The sequence below is a fragment of the Pipistrellus hanaki genome (genome assembly GCF_964339955.1).
Source record: "Pipistrellus hanaki genome assembly, chromosome: 9".
In the NCBI taxonomy this organism is placed as follows: Eukaryota; Metazoa; Chordata; class Mammalia; order Chiroptera; family Vespertilionidae; genus Pipistrellus; species Pipistrellus hanaki.
This window is the reverse complement of record NC_140511.1, coordinates 11,684,106-11,701,733: the sequence shown is the minus strand read 5'-3', so window position 1 is coordinate 11,701,733 and position 17,628 is coordinate 11,684,106. Positions and strand designations below refer to the sequence as shown.

Genomic DNA, 17,628 nt, shown 5'->3' with positions numbered 1-17,628 from the left:
AGTTAATGCCCAATCCTATCTTCACCGATTTAGCTAATACGGCAAATCCCTTTCTACATGGATTAGGTGGGTTTGGGAACTAGTTGATATCAACACTGAATTTCGAAAGAAACACAGCAATATACTTCTGCAGAAAAGATAAAAATTACAATAAGTACAAAAATGAGTTTAAATATTAAATTATATATGCAATAGGCAATGTTTCTTGAGCACCTAAAATGTGCAACTCTGCTGAACACTTTTCCTGTGTTATACCAGGTCATCCTGCCAAACAACCCTTAAAGTAGTGTCTACTATTATCCCATTTTATGCACGAGAAAACTGATACTTGGATGGATTGAATCACAGGTGCAACATACATCTGTTGAGCAGTGAATCCTGGACACAAGTCTGGGTGCCGGGGTTTTTGTCCCAGTATTAAGAAGAGTCAGCAATCTGGAGAAAGGCCATGCATAAATTAAGTAGGAGTCTAAAGACAAAAGATAAATTTGAAAGGCATTGGGGGTCAGATGAGCTTCAGCTAAAGGAGCTAAAGATATATATATATTGTCTCAGGACCCTTGCTTTTTTTTTTTTTTTTTTAACACAATTTGTCCTAAGGCAATGTGGAGACATAAAATTCAAAGGGTAGGGTTTACAGAAGCATTGTCAGATTGTGGAGTAGCCTACAGCTGTTCAGGTATTTGGACAACAGGAGGCAATAACATGTAGATTGAGATGCCCTGAGCTGTCTGGCAGCAAACCATTATCCTATTCAGGTTTGGGGGAAGTGCCCTTTAGTCACTCCAACAGGTAATTACATATGTGACTCAGCCCTTGTTGAGCTCCCAAGTTTCATCAACCTTTTGATAAAACTCTTGTAATTATGACATGCTAGAATTGGCTTCCAGCATCTGGGGTTTGAAGGACTCTAATAAATTGCACCCCAAGCCACCTTTCTTGAATTGTAAGCCCACTGAGAGAGACAAAATAGTGACATGGATGGAAATGAAAAGATTGGTTCTTTACTGGTATAAGTGGGATTACAGGGCATGTCTTATGCAACAATTGGCTTCCCACTTCTCAGAGTCCTTCAATTTATTTTGTGTTTTAATTTTTTTAGGTAGAATGCTCTTCTCATTTATATTTGTAAACTTTAGTTTCATTGCTTGCTTCTGGGGTACAAATACTCTCAACGAGATTGCAGGATGGAGAAGGAAGAAATAAAAAGCAAGCATCTCTATATTATTATCATTTTTACTAGTGGAAACTGGATTGTACAATATGGTTTAAGCATGTTATGCAAATGACTTCCTGCATTGAGTCTCAGAATTTAGCAGACTCCGTGTTCAGGGCACAGGCACTGAATTAGCTGCTTTTATCGACAAGCATGAACAATCCCTAGCGTTGCCACCATTTCCCTTCTACCTCCGTTTCTCTGGCTCCTTTGATACCATTCTTCTTGTTCATTTCTTGCTTAGGGACCTACAGCAGTTGGGATGTGTCTGAGCCAAGGCTTAGGGGTTCCCCTCTTTAGGCCAATTACATACATGTTCTCATCTGAGAGGCCAACTTGTCTGGAGTGAGAGGGAAAGGAAAGCACATGCAGTCATTCCTAGGAACAAGTCCAAGTGAGACCTGACCTTAAACTTCAGCTCATGTGGCTATTCCCTCAGATAAATTGTCAGGTCCAGAAGAACCACCTGAGGCTGTCCTAAGAAAGAACTGAGTCTTAGCTGTGTCCCTCCCCATCACCCTGCTTGGGATGGCCTCTCCCACACCTATAATGGTGTGAATTCTTGCACATAGTCATTGTCCTGGCTGTCCAACGCATAAATCCGTGTCACGGAGCGTAATCACTCATATTTTGTGGATCTGACTGACTCCAACAGGCCTCTTTCACTGACTCAGGTCAGTCAGTTCACTCTGGTTTTCGGCTGAACCCAGCATGGCTGGTTTTATTTGGGGATTTCAAGACTGAGTTTTGGCACATTTGGATCATCTGCTTTGGTGTTAGGGATAGTCGTGGTTTTTTGCAATGAATATTCAAACGCCTTAAGTAAAAAATATTTTAGGCAGCAAGCCTTCATTTTTAAATATTTCACCAAACTTTATTATTATTATTTTTTAAATTATGGAAACTTATCTTAATAGAATAAAAAGACTCAACATAGAGTTCAGGGGATTATCAGGAAAGACTGATGTTTTTGCACCAGAGACCTTTGCTTAGCCAAGTAAGCATGCACCAAGGCCTAGATCCAGCCTTATGGGTTCTCAAACTTGGTCTTGTCAGTGAACTGGGTGTTATGACTCTTCTTGGCTATGTAATCTTAGCTCTGTGCCTCAGTTTCCTTATCTGCAAAGAGAATTTGGGTATTTACTAATATTGCCTCTTATAATGTAGCAGGTAAACATGATCAAAATAGTATCAAGCAGACCAGAGGGGTGAGGGCTGCAACAGAACAGAATAAGATTTATTAATGAAGAGTTTAAGTGGATGTGTAACACCTATTTGTGTTTTTTTATGCAGAGCTTTAGAATTTACAAAACTTTCAACTTTCCTGTAGCTTATCAACTTGATAATGCAGGTACTCTTACCTACATCTTATAGGTGGGAAAACGCAGGTTCGGGCCCCTTGATCAAAGCCGAACAGTCAGTAAATAGCAGAGTGGGAAGACGGTCTCATCTCTTTCCTGTTCCTTTTTGCTCTGCCTTTGGGTCAACAGTTTAGTGAGCTTTCTGTTTAGTTAAGGTAAGTCTTCTTTACCAAAGCCGGGCAGTATGCTTCTCTGCTCCTCTTCGTGCCTAAGAACTGTGCTTTGCCAGTTGCCCCTGGAGGCCTTTGCTTACCCAGCTCAATCCCATACGCAAGAGCTGACTTCGCGAGCAGGATGCTATGCTTGTTAGCTTATGCCTGGTCGCCAGCATTCACCGCCTGTAACTCCAGCCACCAGAGACTGTCTTCAAGGTGTTTTTTGCACACACTAGCGATACAGCAAAGTCTGGCTTCTCTTTAGGAATAGGCCAGAAATATGCTCTTCAATCGTGGCTTTATCATCTTTGCTTTTGGATGCCAGAACAGCCTAGGTACAGGTTTAAACACAACTTGGGCATCTTGAACTTGCCCACAGTCAATAACATCATCCTGTAGTACTGTTCTGTATAACCAATTTAGCAACGTAAGTTATACAAACATGATCAGATTTGTTGACTGTGCATTCTAAATGTTATTTAGAATGAAATCTCTTTATGATCATTCACATTGCATTAAAATAATGAAGGCATAATAATTTATGCAATTATAATTACTGCAATTATAAAATGAAGCAGTAATTACTAGGAAAGCTGTTATTTTTATTTAAAAATCTTTCAGAATCTTTAAATGGATAAATAAGTATATAGGTTAGCAGTTATTACAAAAATTAAGGAAAGCTGCCTTCGTTGGATAAATTCAGTTATTTTTCCCAGCAAATGAATATTTACAAGAACTTAAATAATACAAAGCATAATAATAAAAACATGATTATGCCATAGTTTTACTATTCATAAAATTATTAGATGTATGTTAAACAAAATAAATTTTAAGAGCTATATTGAAATTTTAATTTTGTGATTTCCATGATTCTCTCAAGAAAAATTTCATTAGGGAATAGTTGTCTTGTAAGAATGAGGTAAGGGTGTCAACTTTGTGACCTACATGTTTCATGAGAAAACTCTAAAATCACATACAAAAACTAGATATAATAAGAAACCCGAGAGTAGCATGCAAGAGAAAAACACAGACAAATTAGGTGGCCCCAATTTGTTCTTTTGCCGACTTTCTAACCTCAGCACATTGGGGGCTCTCAGCTCTGTAGGAGCCCAGAATCAGCCCTGCTCAGCAAGCACTGCTCCAGCACTCACACGATAAGCTTGACAGTTCACTTCTCATAGCTTAGTGATAAAGCTGTAATCGTATGTTTTTGATATACTATAATGAATTTTGATATATGTTTTTGATATAATATAAATAATGAATTTTGTGTACACACAAATAAAAGACTATGTTTTGAACCCATGCCTTCCTTCTCAGATGGCCCTTTTCAGCTTTGGCTTGGCTTTAGCTGAGTATTGATTGGCAAATGATCTTCTACAATTTGCCAACCATGTTGTGCCCTCAGTAGTGGGGTATGGGTCATCATTAAGTAATCCTGGTATGTAGGTTCTTATCTCTCCTTCTATCCCCAGTCAGATGACTGCATCCTTCCCTTCTCTCTACCCAGGTTTCTTTGCATAATGCATCTATGTAGGCCACATTACACTGTAGTAATGAACGACCTTCAAAGTTGGTGATTTAATTTTTAAAAACTGTTTTGCTCTCTCACTCTATGTCTAGGTTCCATCAGGTGTCTGACCCCAGCATGATACTGAAGACCCAGCTGACAGAGACTTTGCATCTCACAGCTGCAGCGCCTGCAGCACGCGGCTCCTGCGCCCACCACAGCGGGGGAGACAGGGCGCAGCCTGGGATGCGTCTCTGCCCCTGAACAGAAGCGATGCATGTCCTTGGACCAAAATAGTCACGAGTCATTTGGGCTAATAATTGCAGGGCACCCCATGCCCAGAAGAGGAGAAGAACAGGATTTTGCTAAGTGCTAAGACTCGCTACCACAGTTCCTCTTCTAACCACCAAATAGGCACAACACTCTCTTCCAACAGCCTTCCCAGGAGAGAACCAAAAGTCCCCTTGTGGTGGCACTGAGCTGAAAGCTCAGCATCTTACTCTCCACTTTAGATCGAGGATAGTTTCTCTTCATCTGGAGACTGTGAATGAAAACGGCAAGTTATCTGCCCTGCCATGGGCCCAGGACACAACATCCAGGGAGGGGAGTGAGTCTCTGGTCCCCAGGAGCTCCTCAGTCTCCTTGGCAGTCACTCTACCCCGAGAGCTGCTTGTCCTTTGCCTCTTAGTGTCTTTGGAAGACTTTCCATTTGTTTCCTTCTCCAGCCGCAGCTGAAGTTGGCCTTGGGAAATAGGCCCTCTACGAGGACGTGCAGATTTCACAGCCCCTGCCCTGGCTCAAAAAGGTTGGCAGCCCACAGGGTCTCACAATCTTTTAAAAACACAGACAGCACCCTAACCAGTTTGGCTCAATGGATAGAGCATCGGCCTGCGGACTGAAGGGTCCCAGGTTTGATTCCAGTCAAGGGCATGTATCTTGGTTGCAGGCACGTCCCCAGTGGGGGGTGTGCAGGAGGCAGCTGATCGATGTTTCCTTCTCATCAATGTTTCTAACTCTCTATCCCTCTCCCTTCCTCTCTGTAAAAAATCAATAAAATATATTAAAAAAACAACAACACAGAAAGCTCCCTCCTATTCTATTCCAGTTATCTTCACCTGTAAGAAGCCACACCCAACATTTTTTCAAATAATACCAAACATTCAGAGAAGCTTCCAGAAGGACACAAGCACCTGTCTTACCCCTGAGCCATCTGAGAGCAAGCTGCTGGTCGATGCACCATCATTCCCTCATCTGTGCATGTTCTACTAAGGGCATTTCTTACCCGACCCAAATGTGACCATCAAAATCAGGAAACCAACCTGTTACCATCAGTTAACCTCAGACACACTCAAATTTGCCTGGTATTTCAAAAATGTCCTTCACAGCCAAAGAATCCAGCTCAGACCCACGAGCTTCTTTTCACTGCATTACGTCCTCAGTGACCCTCACGGTGGCCCAGTTCCTCAGCCTTTCCTTTACTGTCATTACTGACACTTTCCAAGCTTTCGGACCAGTTACTTTGACTGTGGCCCCCCCCACATCTGCATCTGGCTCATGTTTCCTGGTGACCAGATTTGTGTTACATTTTGTTAGGACTATCAGAGACAAGGCTGTGTTCTTACTGCATGCTATTAGGTGACACAGTTTCATTTTTTCACTTGGATCACTCAAATGAGATTATGAAGTCTGTTCTATAAAGTTACTCTTTTTCTGTTTGCAACCAGTAACTCTTGTGGGAAGAAACTTTGGAACTATGTAATACTCTATGTGTCTGCTAACTTTCAATTTATCTATTAACTTTTATGAATACATAATTTTTCCATTTTACATAATGGATTGTAATCCATTGCCATCATTATTTATTTGGATAATCAGATTGTCCTAGATGTGACCAGTGCGTGCCTCTTCAGGCAGGCATGCGACCTGTGACACACTTCCATCAGTCTTGGAGCCATTCTTTGTTTTCTAGGACAAGATACTCTGAGATCACTGTGTACTTTCCTGCCCCAGCTCTGGAGCCAGTTCCTTGGGTGGAGATTAGGTGTTTTATAGCCATGATCTAGGATTGGTAAGCCCATAGGTATGCCGGTGTCACTTCTCCGAGGCTCTCTCAGAGGGCAGAGGCAGAGAATCTGTGTGTGTATGAATATAATATATTTACAGGTATACATTTATATCTATTTTTTAAATTTTAATTAAAAATTTTCTGATTACTGTTTACATTCAGTATTATTTGGTATTAGTTTCAGGTGTGCAGCAGGTGCATCGGTAATCAGATACTTTACAAAGTGTTCCCCCTGCTATTTCCAGTACCCAGCTGGCACCTATATACAATGTTATTGACTAACATCATTTTGTTCAACATCATTTCACTATAAAGTTGATGAGATGAGGAAATTAACTCTTATTTATATTAATTCGTCTGTGGTAAAATTGGTTTTCTTATACATCATTTTGCTTAAATTTGCAGAACCTATTGACAAAGTTAAGTGAAGACTTACTGTATACAAATATACAAAATACATATAAAAATGTAAAGAAGATCTCTGCAAGTTCACACTGATGCATCACAGGGCTCCTTTTAGATTTCTCCCTTACTTATTCACTGCGCCCTTCTCTGCCAACGGGAGGCCTGCCCAGCTAGACTGGTTTCTGCAGTCACCTCCCTGCACAGAGCCCCCCAATCCACAGGGGGTCTGACTGCCCATGCTGCTTGGTGTCCTCTGACCCCCACCAGCCTTCAGCCCCTCAGGCTCTTCCACCCCTATCCAGGAAGCTCCCCTCCACATGGGTGCCCTCCTCACCCTTCTGAGGCCCTGACCCTCACACTGCCCCCTCTGGTGGATGCCTTCCTTGCCCACTTGGGCTTAGACCTGGGCAGCTGACCTTCACAGATGCAATCCTTACTCAGATCGAGGCTCTGATGGTTGCCCCGCCCCTGCACCAGGTAGGGGAGTTCACCTCTTTTACCCACCTAATGGCTTCTGGGCCAAACCCTTTAAGGGGGAGAAGAGAGAGACCCCTGCGGTTCCTTGGGGACGATTCCTCATGTCTAGTGTTTGTGTTTTCACTCCCATGACTCTCTCTCGTTCTCTAGCCCACTTCTGTGGGCAGGTTTTACTCTTATATTTGACATGAGTAATTTAGTAGCGTTGAAAAGATTTACTGAGCAATATAACCTTAATCTGGTCCTTGCCCTGAGGCAATATAATCTGTTGGGAGAATTTATTAGTATCTCCCTTAACATTGCTTTCTGACTCTGATATTACACTGTTTAGAGTCTAGAAGCAGTTGCTTTTTAACCATGCAAAGCCCCAGTTCCTAAATCTCTCCGTGTGCTTTCAAATTGGGCAATTCTGTTCTGGGCTATGTCATTCTTATAATTCATATCTGAACTTGACTAATATCACTAAACAAATATTCTAACGTGTTTCCCTGGAGGTGCAGGTTCAACCAAGTCATGATCTGTTTCCCAAGTTATCGGAGTGACAGTCCCGCTAACTGTCACTGTGACACAGGGATTACAGCCTTGGTAAGCTCAGGCACCAGCTCCTTTGCCAATGACAATCATCTAACTGTAAAGTCAGCTCCACATATTTCGTGTTTTTGTTAGTTTGTTTGTTTGTTGTTTTTTTTTTACAAGAGCACCCAACTTCTCATAACAAATTCTTTATTAATTGGAATGGATTAGGTTATGTTCTGATAGCAAACAATCCAAAGTTTTATTGTCTTAATACAACAACAGAAGTTGATTTCTTGTTCCCAGTGAATGGCCTTCTCTGGGTGGCAAAGAGGAAGGAAGGGCTCTGCTTTGCTCAGAAAAGCAGGCTGCCAGGCTGCCATCTATAGCTGTGCCACCTGACATAGCTGGGCCCTGGCGCCTCGAGTGGACGGGGCCTGGAGGAGTGCATGGCTTTTCACTGCCTCAGACCGGACACAACATACATCACTGTGGTCACGTTTCAATGGTCAGAACCAGTCACAAGGTCCCACCCAACTGCAAAGAAGCTGACAGTGCAGGCTTCCGTGTGCCCACAGGACAGAGCTCGATACTGGCTCAGATTCCAGCTGAGCCTTGTCCCACTCCTGTGATTTACAGAGTGCCTCGTACTTTCCAGGTGCCCTTCTAGGCAGTGAGGATGTAGCAGTAAACAGAAGAGACAAAACCCACCTACCCTCCAGATGATGGGTTAGCCCTGTGGTAGGCAAACTGCAGCTGGCGAGCCACATGTGGCTCTTTGGCCCCTTGAGTGTGGCTCTTTCACAAAATACCATGGCCTGGGTGAGTCTATTTTGAAGAAGTGGCGTTAGAAGAAGTTTAAGTTTAAAAAATTTTGGCTCTCAAAAAAAGAAATTTCAATCTTACTGTTGAGATTTGTTCTGTTGACTAATGAGTTTTCCGACCACTGGATTAAACAGACACGTTATTGTTTGATTTTTCATGTTCTTTGCCATACTTTAATGGATAAATTGTAATGAATTATGGTGCTACTCATAATTGTGCAATTATAAATATTGCACCCTGCATGAAATATTCATCTCAATAAGTTTCAGCAGGGTACTAATATGCAGGTGGCAACTGCACACACAAGGAATTTTACCAACAAAATTGTAAAGGTAGAAAGTATAACCTTTACTCCCATAAGTTGCATCACAAATATACTTTATTTAACACAATAGAGCATGGATGGACTCTCTGTAATGCAGCACCATTACTGGAAAAGGTTATTCAAGTTTATGCCCAACTAACTGTAAGTTGCCATTATTATTATTGCCTAGGCATACAAACATTTTATAACATTTCTTCATTTAAAAATAAATAACAAAATAAATGCAATTTATATATAACAAGCATTTTAAGACAGCTAGTATAATTTCTTCTCTTATCACTTTTTAAAATTTCTTCACTACCATTAGTTTTTAAAATGTTTTCAATTGAATTTATTGGGGTGACAGTGGTTCATAAAAGTATATAGGTTTCAAGGGTACAATTCTACAATCCATCATCTATATATTGCATTGTGTGTTCACCACTTCATCTCCTTCCATCACCATTTATCCCTTATAACCTCTCCTACCTCCCCCACCCTCTTCATTTTAGAATATAGTGTCTCAGGCGGTGGCAAGTGTGATGGAAAAAATTAAGCCGAAAAGGAGGCTAAGGCTTTATGGTGGAGAATGAGATGTGTAAACAAATATTTCAGTTGGAAAAGGTCTGATGAAATTCCCTGTGGTGGTTGACTGATGGCACCCAAAGATGCCCTGGTCCGCATGCCCAGAGCCTGGAATATCTTACAGGACAGGGTAAAAGGCTTTGGCTGAGGGGATGAAGTTAGGGATCCTGAGATGGTTGCAATCATCCTGGATGATCTGGGCAGGCCACATGCAATTACTAGTACAGGGAAGGGTCTTTATAAGACAGTGGCAGGGAATCAGAGTCAGACAACACAATGTAATGGTGGAAGCAGAGGCCGGAGAAAGGGACCAGCTGTGCTGCAGGCTTTGAAGGGCCGGGAGCAAGGAGTGCAGATGCCTCTGGAATCTGGGAAAGGCAAGGAATGGCCTCCCAGAGCATGCAGCCCTGCTAATTCCTTAACTTTACAACTTGGACCTCCAGCACTATAAATAACAAACACATCCTGCTTTAAGTCACTAGGTTTCTGCTAATTTGTTACAGAGGCAATAGGAAGCTAATGCAGTGACATTTGAAAAAGGATACGGAGAAAGAGAGGGAAAGATTATGTAGGTCTCTACGGGAAGAACTTTCTGGGCAGATAGAACAGCTGAGGTGAAGATCCTGAGATGAGTGTGTCTGTCACATGCAAGGAGTAAAAAGGCTGCCCGTGTGGCTGAAGCCAAGTGCAGGACGGAGATGGGTCAGAGAGGAAGTGTATTGTCAGTTCGTGAAGGGTCGGATGATCACTACAATGGCTGAGGCTTGTCCTCGGAGTTAAATGGAAGTCACTGGAGGATTTTAATTGCAGAGCCACATGATCTGCCTTACACCCTCTAGAAAGCGGCCATGAAGAGTAGGAGAGTAAGGGTGGAGTGAGGGAGACCATTATGGAGATATTACAAACTATCCAGGTGAAAACGGTGGTGGCGTGGTCCAGGTAATAGAACAGGGAAAACTATGATGGAGTGGTCCAGGGTGATAAACAGGTAAAAATGATTATGGTGTGGTCCAGGTGATAAACAGGGTCTACCTGAAAGCAGTCTAGTTCTGGATCTATTTTGAAAATAAATATGCAGGTATTCGCCGATAGATTGGATATAGGATGTAAAAGAGATGAATTAAGAATGACTGAGGGCTGGAGCTGGAATAACTAGATGGACAGAACATCCATGGAACAGGATGGGGAAAACTGTGGGAGTTGGGGAAGAATACCAAAGTTTTAGACGTATTAGATTTAAGATGCCTCTTTGACACCGCATTGGAACTGTCTGGTTACTATTTGCATATAGTACAGTCTGGCATCCAGAAAAGAGGTAAGACCAGATAATCATTTGAGTGTCCAGTGTATGGATGGTACTCAAGGGAGACAACCAAGGGAGAGAATGAAAATACAGAAGAGAAGAGGTCTTAGGACTGAATCTAGGCCACACTGAAGTTTGGAGATCAAGAAGATGAGGAATAACCAGTGAGGGAAATGGAGATGTCTCCACGGTGAACTAGGAGGAAAATGTGAATGTGATGCATTGAAGTTGATTGAAAACATGTCCTTGGGGGGAGGGAAGTGTCAAATGCTGGTGAAAGGTGAGGTGATAGTCAAACTACTTAGCAGTCAGCATGGTAAAAGAAATTAATGGAAAAGCATGTATATAGCAATCTAAAAGAAATTCCCTTTTATCCCTAAAAAAGCTAAGCTAAATACCATTCCCTCATGTGACACAGAGTATAAATTGTCCATCAAATCACTATAATAAATTCCAAATCTTTTGTCATTTTTAGACGTCGTTGGTTTTATTTGAGGCGGCTGTCACTAGCTAACTGAGGCCCCTGTCCTGAGCTTTGCTTTGATAAAGGAGACCGCATCAACCACACAAAAACCTCCCCACTAAATTAATAGTCATTGGTGACTTAGAGTGTCAAATTCATACCAATAATGTGGAGCACGGTGCCAAATCCTCTCAGCTTCTGCTGAAAAGCAATTACATTAAAAATGTTCTACCCTCCCGAATGTTTTAGCCATTATATCACTGAGATATTTGTATGCTAAAATCTTTATTATCAACTAAATCAAGGAAATCTTTCTGAAATGTCATATTTAATTGGGTGGAATACAATCCTTCAGGCAAAACAGGAGGCAGTGTGCTGTGGTGGCTCAGGGCACCCGGCACTGTGCTAGCCTGAGTTTGAATCTTAGTTCTGCCATTTAAGTTCTAAACAACTCTCTGTGCTTCACTTATCTGTAAAAATGGGAATGATAACCATCATTTCGCACTTAAATAAGTTTACAGTTACCAGACAGAGCAAATTTTATGTGATTACTCTCATTTTTATTAATAAAAAAATTATTGCGCTAATTCTTGAGATGGGCGAGCTTGTGGTGGGTTTTGATGAGCCTGTTCAGTTAAATGGAAGTGATGATCAGCAGTGGCCCATATTCTGGTCTCCTTGACCTCCGAGTCCCCAGGGAGCCTATCTATTCCCTTCTGCCCACCTGTCCTCCTGCCTCTCCCGGGTCCCTTCTGAGGCAGAGTCTCCCGGAGGCTGCACCGGTCCTATGTGGCCGTGGTCTGGAAGGCTATGCCGGGATTAGTACCAGTAGCATGAGGCTAGAGCACTGGAGACCAGAGGGAGCTAAGATTTGGGTACAGGGCTCTCTGGGACATGCTTCATCATGGCTTGGCCTGCTACAGCCAGGGCACAAGGCTGGCCATGGTGGGCTGGTTAGCATGCCTAGGGATTAGTGGACACTGAGAAGCCTCCCAGGTATTGCCCCTTGAAGATTCTCAAGGCTGTGTGTAGTGTAGACAGGGCACGGGGATGGGGAGAAGATAAGGCCAGGGAGGAAGGACTCTTGGGGTATAAGTAGCACACACACTATTGATGGTCAATGAGAATAGAAGCTGGCCTCGTGCTCACTGCAGCAGGGCCCTGGAGCCCCTATAATTCCTGGGATTAACTCCCTAATGTATGGATTTTGAGGAGGGAAGGAGTGGGTTTCAGGAAGAAACAATGGCTGGCGGGGTAATCAGAACACTAACACATGTGGCTGTTTTCTCAATGGCGTGGGGTAAAGATAGGTTTATAGTTGTTCATGTGGAAAAAAATACAATGGTTAATAAATAATAACACGAGAATAAGCTGTTTTGCATATTCACAACTGTAAACCTACTATTGCCCTACCCTGTATTTTCATATTTTAACCATCAGTGTGGCTGCAGATGGTTAGACAGTTGCTCCACTGTGAGTCCAAATAAGCTGAGAACTGCCTGCTAATGAGCACCTTGAGGTTCCGAGTCAGGCTAAATGGAAACTTGGAGACTCTTTCAAAGGATTTTCTCTGAAGGGGAATAGAGATGAGGGGATCAAAAGAGAGTTCTGTTAAAATGGGAGAATTAACAGCATGTGTGTTTGAAGAGAAGGCCTCGCAGAGAGAGGATGATGCCTTTCTTTGTCACCCAGGGGTGGTATGTGGGATGGACGAGGGCTACCATGTTTTTTTTCAGTATTATTTTCAGCATTTCTTCCCATTATTCCCATTGTAAAGCACCGGGCACTGCTCCCACTATTATTTTTCTTCCCTTGTTACAGATGGTACCTTGATTCATTTCTGGACATTTCCTTTCTCTGCCTCTATTTTGAGCGTAAAGTCTGTTTGATAATTCAGTAAGCACCCAGGTAACCTGCATATACTAAATGTGTGTTTTCTCTGTCAAAAGACCAGCATTTCAGTATCCCAAATTATAGTCCAGAAAACCAAATGCTATTCTGTACTACTAGCTTCGCAGACAGCTTGCTTGCTCCATGTCAGTCTGTCTATCTATCTACTATACTTATCATAAAACTAGAGGCCCAATGCATGAAAATTCGTGCACTGGGGAAGTGGTCCCTCAGCCCAGCCTGCTCCCACTCACAGTCTGGGAGCCCTTAAGGGATGTCCTACTGAAGGGAGCGGGTCTGAGCAGGAGTCTGGCCTCCCTCTGCGGGAGGGGATTGGCCAATCAGCGTAAGGTGCTGCCCTCACCACCCCGCTGCTGCTGCCCTGCCCCCTACCTACTGGTGGGTCCTGGGAGATATGGGGCCAAGTTGGCTGGGGGATGGGCTGTGGGAGGTTGAGGCCCAGCAGGTTGCACCCTGTCCAGCCTCTGTGGAGGTGTGGCACCAAGCCTGCGCCACTGTCTCTGTGGCTGCCTCTGTAGCTGCCTTGGAGGAAGGGGCAGCACTGGGACTGGGACCACACAGGCCCCTCTCCCACTGCCTCTGCGGAAGGGGCCGTGGTGCTGGGCCGGCCCGTGCCACTGCCTCTCCCACGCTGCCACTTCTTCCCCACCATGGGGCCCTCGCAGCCGCTGTGGCTTTGTACGGTAGGATATCCGGTCTATCTGGTCAACTCAGCATATTACCCTTTTATTCTTATAGATTAGAAAGGGGTTAAATCAATCTGACTATTATACTAACAGTGGAGCAAATATCCAACCATTTGCACAGCTGTAGCCATGCTGATGGTTAAATATTAAAATACATGGTGGGGCAAAAGAAGGCTTACAGTTGTGAATATGCAAAAGAGTTTATTCTTGTATTATTACCTATTAACCATTGCATTCTTTTCCACATGAACAACTATAACCTACCTTTGTCCCACGCCATTGAGGTAAATAGCCGCATTTGTTAGCGTTCTGATTGCCCCTCTAATCCCAACCTTAGTTGAAATAAGAAACACCACGGACCTGGGTCCTGAGTGTCAGAGTTTTGTGATAGGACAGCCTTCGTCAGAGTGCTTCCCACTGCCCACCCATTTCCCCTCAAGAACGACTTGGCCTGTTTGGGAATGAAAACAGTGATACGTCCTGTCCAGGGCCCATCACATCCTGGACCCTCTGTGTCAGAGGCAGCCAGCCCTCTTGACTTCTCACCTGCACCCCCAGCACTTCCTCCTGCCACCAGCTGGCAGTTTCTTCTCTTCTTCCTGGCCCCACGTAGTGGGCTTTTCATACTCTGTAATGCTGGCGAATTGTCTTTATTATCCCACAGGGGATGACATGCTCTTTCTTTGCCAAATGTCACAGACAGAGGCGGTAGAACAAAGGCAGTAAGAGCCCAAACTATTGCACGAGACGAGCCTACACAGGAGTCTTAGCCTGTAGGGAGTGGCACTATGGCATGTACTCCCTGCAAAATGGGGCTAACATCGTAATGCTTTAGGCTGTGGACCAAATGAGGAAAAAAGTGACGTCCTTAGTGTTAAAAACAAACCTTTGTTTACATTCTATAGTGCAAGATTTCTACTCATTATGAGTATCACACTGAGTCTGAGTTTCTAAAATGTGATTCTTCCCATATTTCTAAATCTTTAGCATAACAATAATTCTTTCAGTACCAAGAATTTTCTCTATAAATTTATTTATGTAATGGATGTCAACAGAAAAATATTCTGAAATCTTTATCTTATGGCAACCCTCTCAGAAATTTGTTCTGTTTTATACAATAAAATAAACCTATTTGCAGAAATGTGCACGTAAAAATCTGGATTTTGAAGTAATAATAAGGAAACGACTGCTCGTGTTTTCAGAGTCTTTATTCTTAAAGCGAGGAGTTGGGTGCAGAGGGTCCCTAACATCCCTTTTAAATAGATGCAGCCAATGACATCAGTTTCAAATTCCTGTGAGGAAGGAGATTTAACGGGTGAATGAAATGAAAGGTGAATGTCTACTCCCGCATTCCTCGCATCCTATGGCCTATGGCAGCGGTGGGAGATTAACCACCATGTCAGTACAGGTCAGCAGGTATGTGGGAGTCAGGATGTGGGAGAGGGTCCAGGATGTGATGGGCCCTTCTCTCCTCTCTCCACAGCAGGCCTCGTTAATCCACTGCAGCGCTCCCTAGCGGCGACGGACAGGCCTCAGAATCCTTCTCAACACAGGGTCCCAGCAGCCATCGGCATTGGCAGGCATGCAGGAATGGTTTCATTCCTGGAACAAAAATATTTGAGTCCATCTGATCTAGAATTGCTGTTTCTTTGCTGGTTTTTTTTGTCTAGAGGATTTGTCCAGTGATGTCAGTGGGGTGTTAAAGTCCCCTACTATGATTGTATTCTTGTTGATCTCTCCATTGATATTTTCCAGGAGGTTTTTTTTTTTTTTTTTTTTTTTTTTTTTTTTTTTTTTTTTTTTTTTTTTTTTTTTTTCATTTCCATTTGTCTGAAAGATATTGTTCCATCCCTTCACTTTCAGTCTGTGTGGGTCCTTTGTTCTGAGGTGGGTCTCTTGTAGACAGCATATGTATCGGTCATTTTTTTTTTTTTTTTTTTTTTCCCATTCAGCCACTTGTTGTCTTTTGATTGGAGCATTTAGTCTGCTTACATTTAAAGTTATTATTTATAGGTGCTTGTTTGTAGCCATTTTTATTTTTTGTGCCTGTGTTCCTTTTTCCTTCTTCCCTTTTTATTTCTTCTTTTTTATACCAGTCCCTTTAGCATTTCTTGCATTTCTGGCTTGGTAGTGATAAACTCCCTTGGCTTTTTTTTTTTTTTTTTTTTTGGTGTGTGTGTGTGTGTAGCTCCTTATTTCCTCTTCAGTTTTGAATGACAGCCTTGCTGGATAGAGTATTCTTGGATTCAGTCCCTTACTTTGCATCACTTTGTAAATTTCCTTCCATTCCTTTCTGTTTTTGTTGAGAAATCATTTGATAATCTAATGGGAGATTCCTTATATATAACTTTGTCTCACTCTTACAGCCTTTAAATTTTTTTGTCCTGACGTTTGCCATTGTAATTAAAAAGTATCTTGGTGTGGGTCTTTTCCAGTTCATCTTGTTTGTGACTCTCTGTGCTTGTGTGACTTTTTTTTCTTCCCCACATCAGGGAAGTTTTCCGACATTATTTCTTCAAATAGGTTTTCCAACCATGGTTTCTCTTCCCTTCATTCTGGCACAAATCAAGAAATGACAAATGCTGGTGAAGGATGCAGAGAAAAAGAAACCCTCATGCACTGCCAGTAGGAATGCAGACTGGTGAGGCCACTGTAGAGAACAGTATGGAATTTCCTCAAAAAACTAAAAATGGAACTTCCATTTGACCCAGTGATCCCACTTCTATAATAGGAATATATCCCAAGAAACTAGAAAGGATATATGTATCCCTATGTTCATAGCAGCACAATTCACCAAAAGTAAGATTTGGAAAAAGGCTAAGTTTCCATCTGAACATGAGTGGATTAAAAAACTGTGGTACATCTACACAATGGAATACTACGCTGAGGTAAAAAAGAAGGAATTCTTTTTATTTGCAATAGCATGGATGCTACTAGAGAGCATTATGCTAAGCAAAATAAGTGAGTCAGAGAAAGATAAATATCCATGATCTCACTCATTTGTGGAATATAATGAACAACATAAATTAATGAACAAAAACAGATCCAGAGACAGAGAAGCATTGATCAGACTGTCAAACCTCAGAGGAAAGGTAGGGAAGGGTGGGAGTAAGGGGGAGAAATCTACCAAAGGACTTGTATGCATGCATTTAAGCCTAATCAATGGACACAGACACCATGGGGGTGAGGGCATGAGTGCGGGGCAATGGTGGGGGGAGGTAAGGACACATATGTAATACTTTAATCAATAAAGAAAAAAAAAGTACTTGTTCCAGAAAATGGATCTTCATATAGGAAACACAAAGTAACTAAATTTTATTTTCTTTGTCTCTCTAAGAATATATTCACCACGGCAAAAAATAATTCTCTCTCTCCCGAGCAGATTTAACCTGAACCAGTTATGCAACTCATCCTCCTCTCACACATCCGCCTTCCGCCATTGAGGTTGAGTGTGACATCTTAGCCCAGTCATATAACAACATCTTGGTTTCAGTCACAGGAGCAAAACTCTGCTTTGTTAACATTTCTAGCGGTGACAAAAGTTCATTTTCTCTGTTTCTTAGCTACTTTCCCCCCCCCCCCCAATAACATTTTATTCCTGAAGCTTCATGCCCCCTTCTCTCCTCAGAACAGATAACTAAAAATGAAAATTAAAATATTGCCCTCCTATAAGGGAAGGATCCTGAGAGGGACATACACAGTCTATAACAATAACTTACTAGGATAGGATTTCATACAATAATACCAAAAGGGAGATAAGTTGGAAGGAACGGTTTTTCTGATGTATTTCAGAATGTGCCATTTGATCTTTCTGGCAAGGAGTGGCAAAATGCACAGTGGGAAATTCAA

The 17,628-nt window shown here is 42.4% G+C and overlaps 1 long non-coding RNA gene across 2 annotated transcripts in view; it reads left to right on the top strand.

Moving 5' to 3' along the window:
* Positions 1-17,628, top strand: part of LOC311627434 — a 114,383-nt gene that overhangs the window by 83,057 nt on the left and 13,698 nt on the right. For both annotated transcript variants that reach the window (XR_014795910.1, XR_014795911.1), the window contains exon 2: positions 15,538-15,607. This is a non-coding gene — a long non-coding RNA (uncharacterized lncRNA). The remainder of the gene's footprint in view (positions 1-15,537; positions 15,608-17,628) is intronic.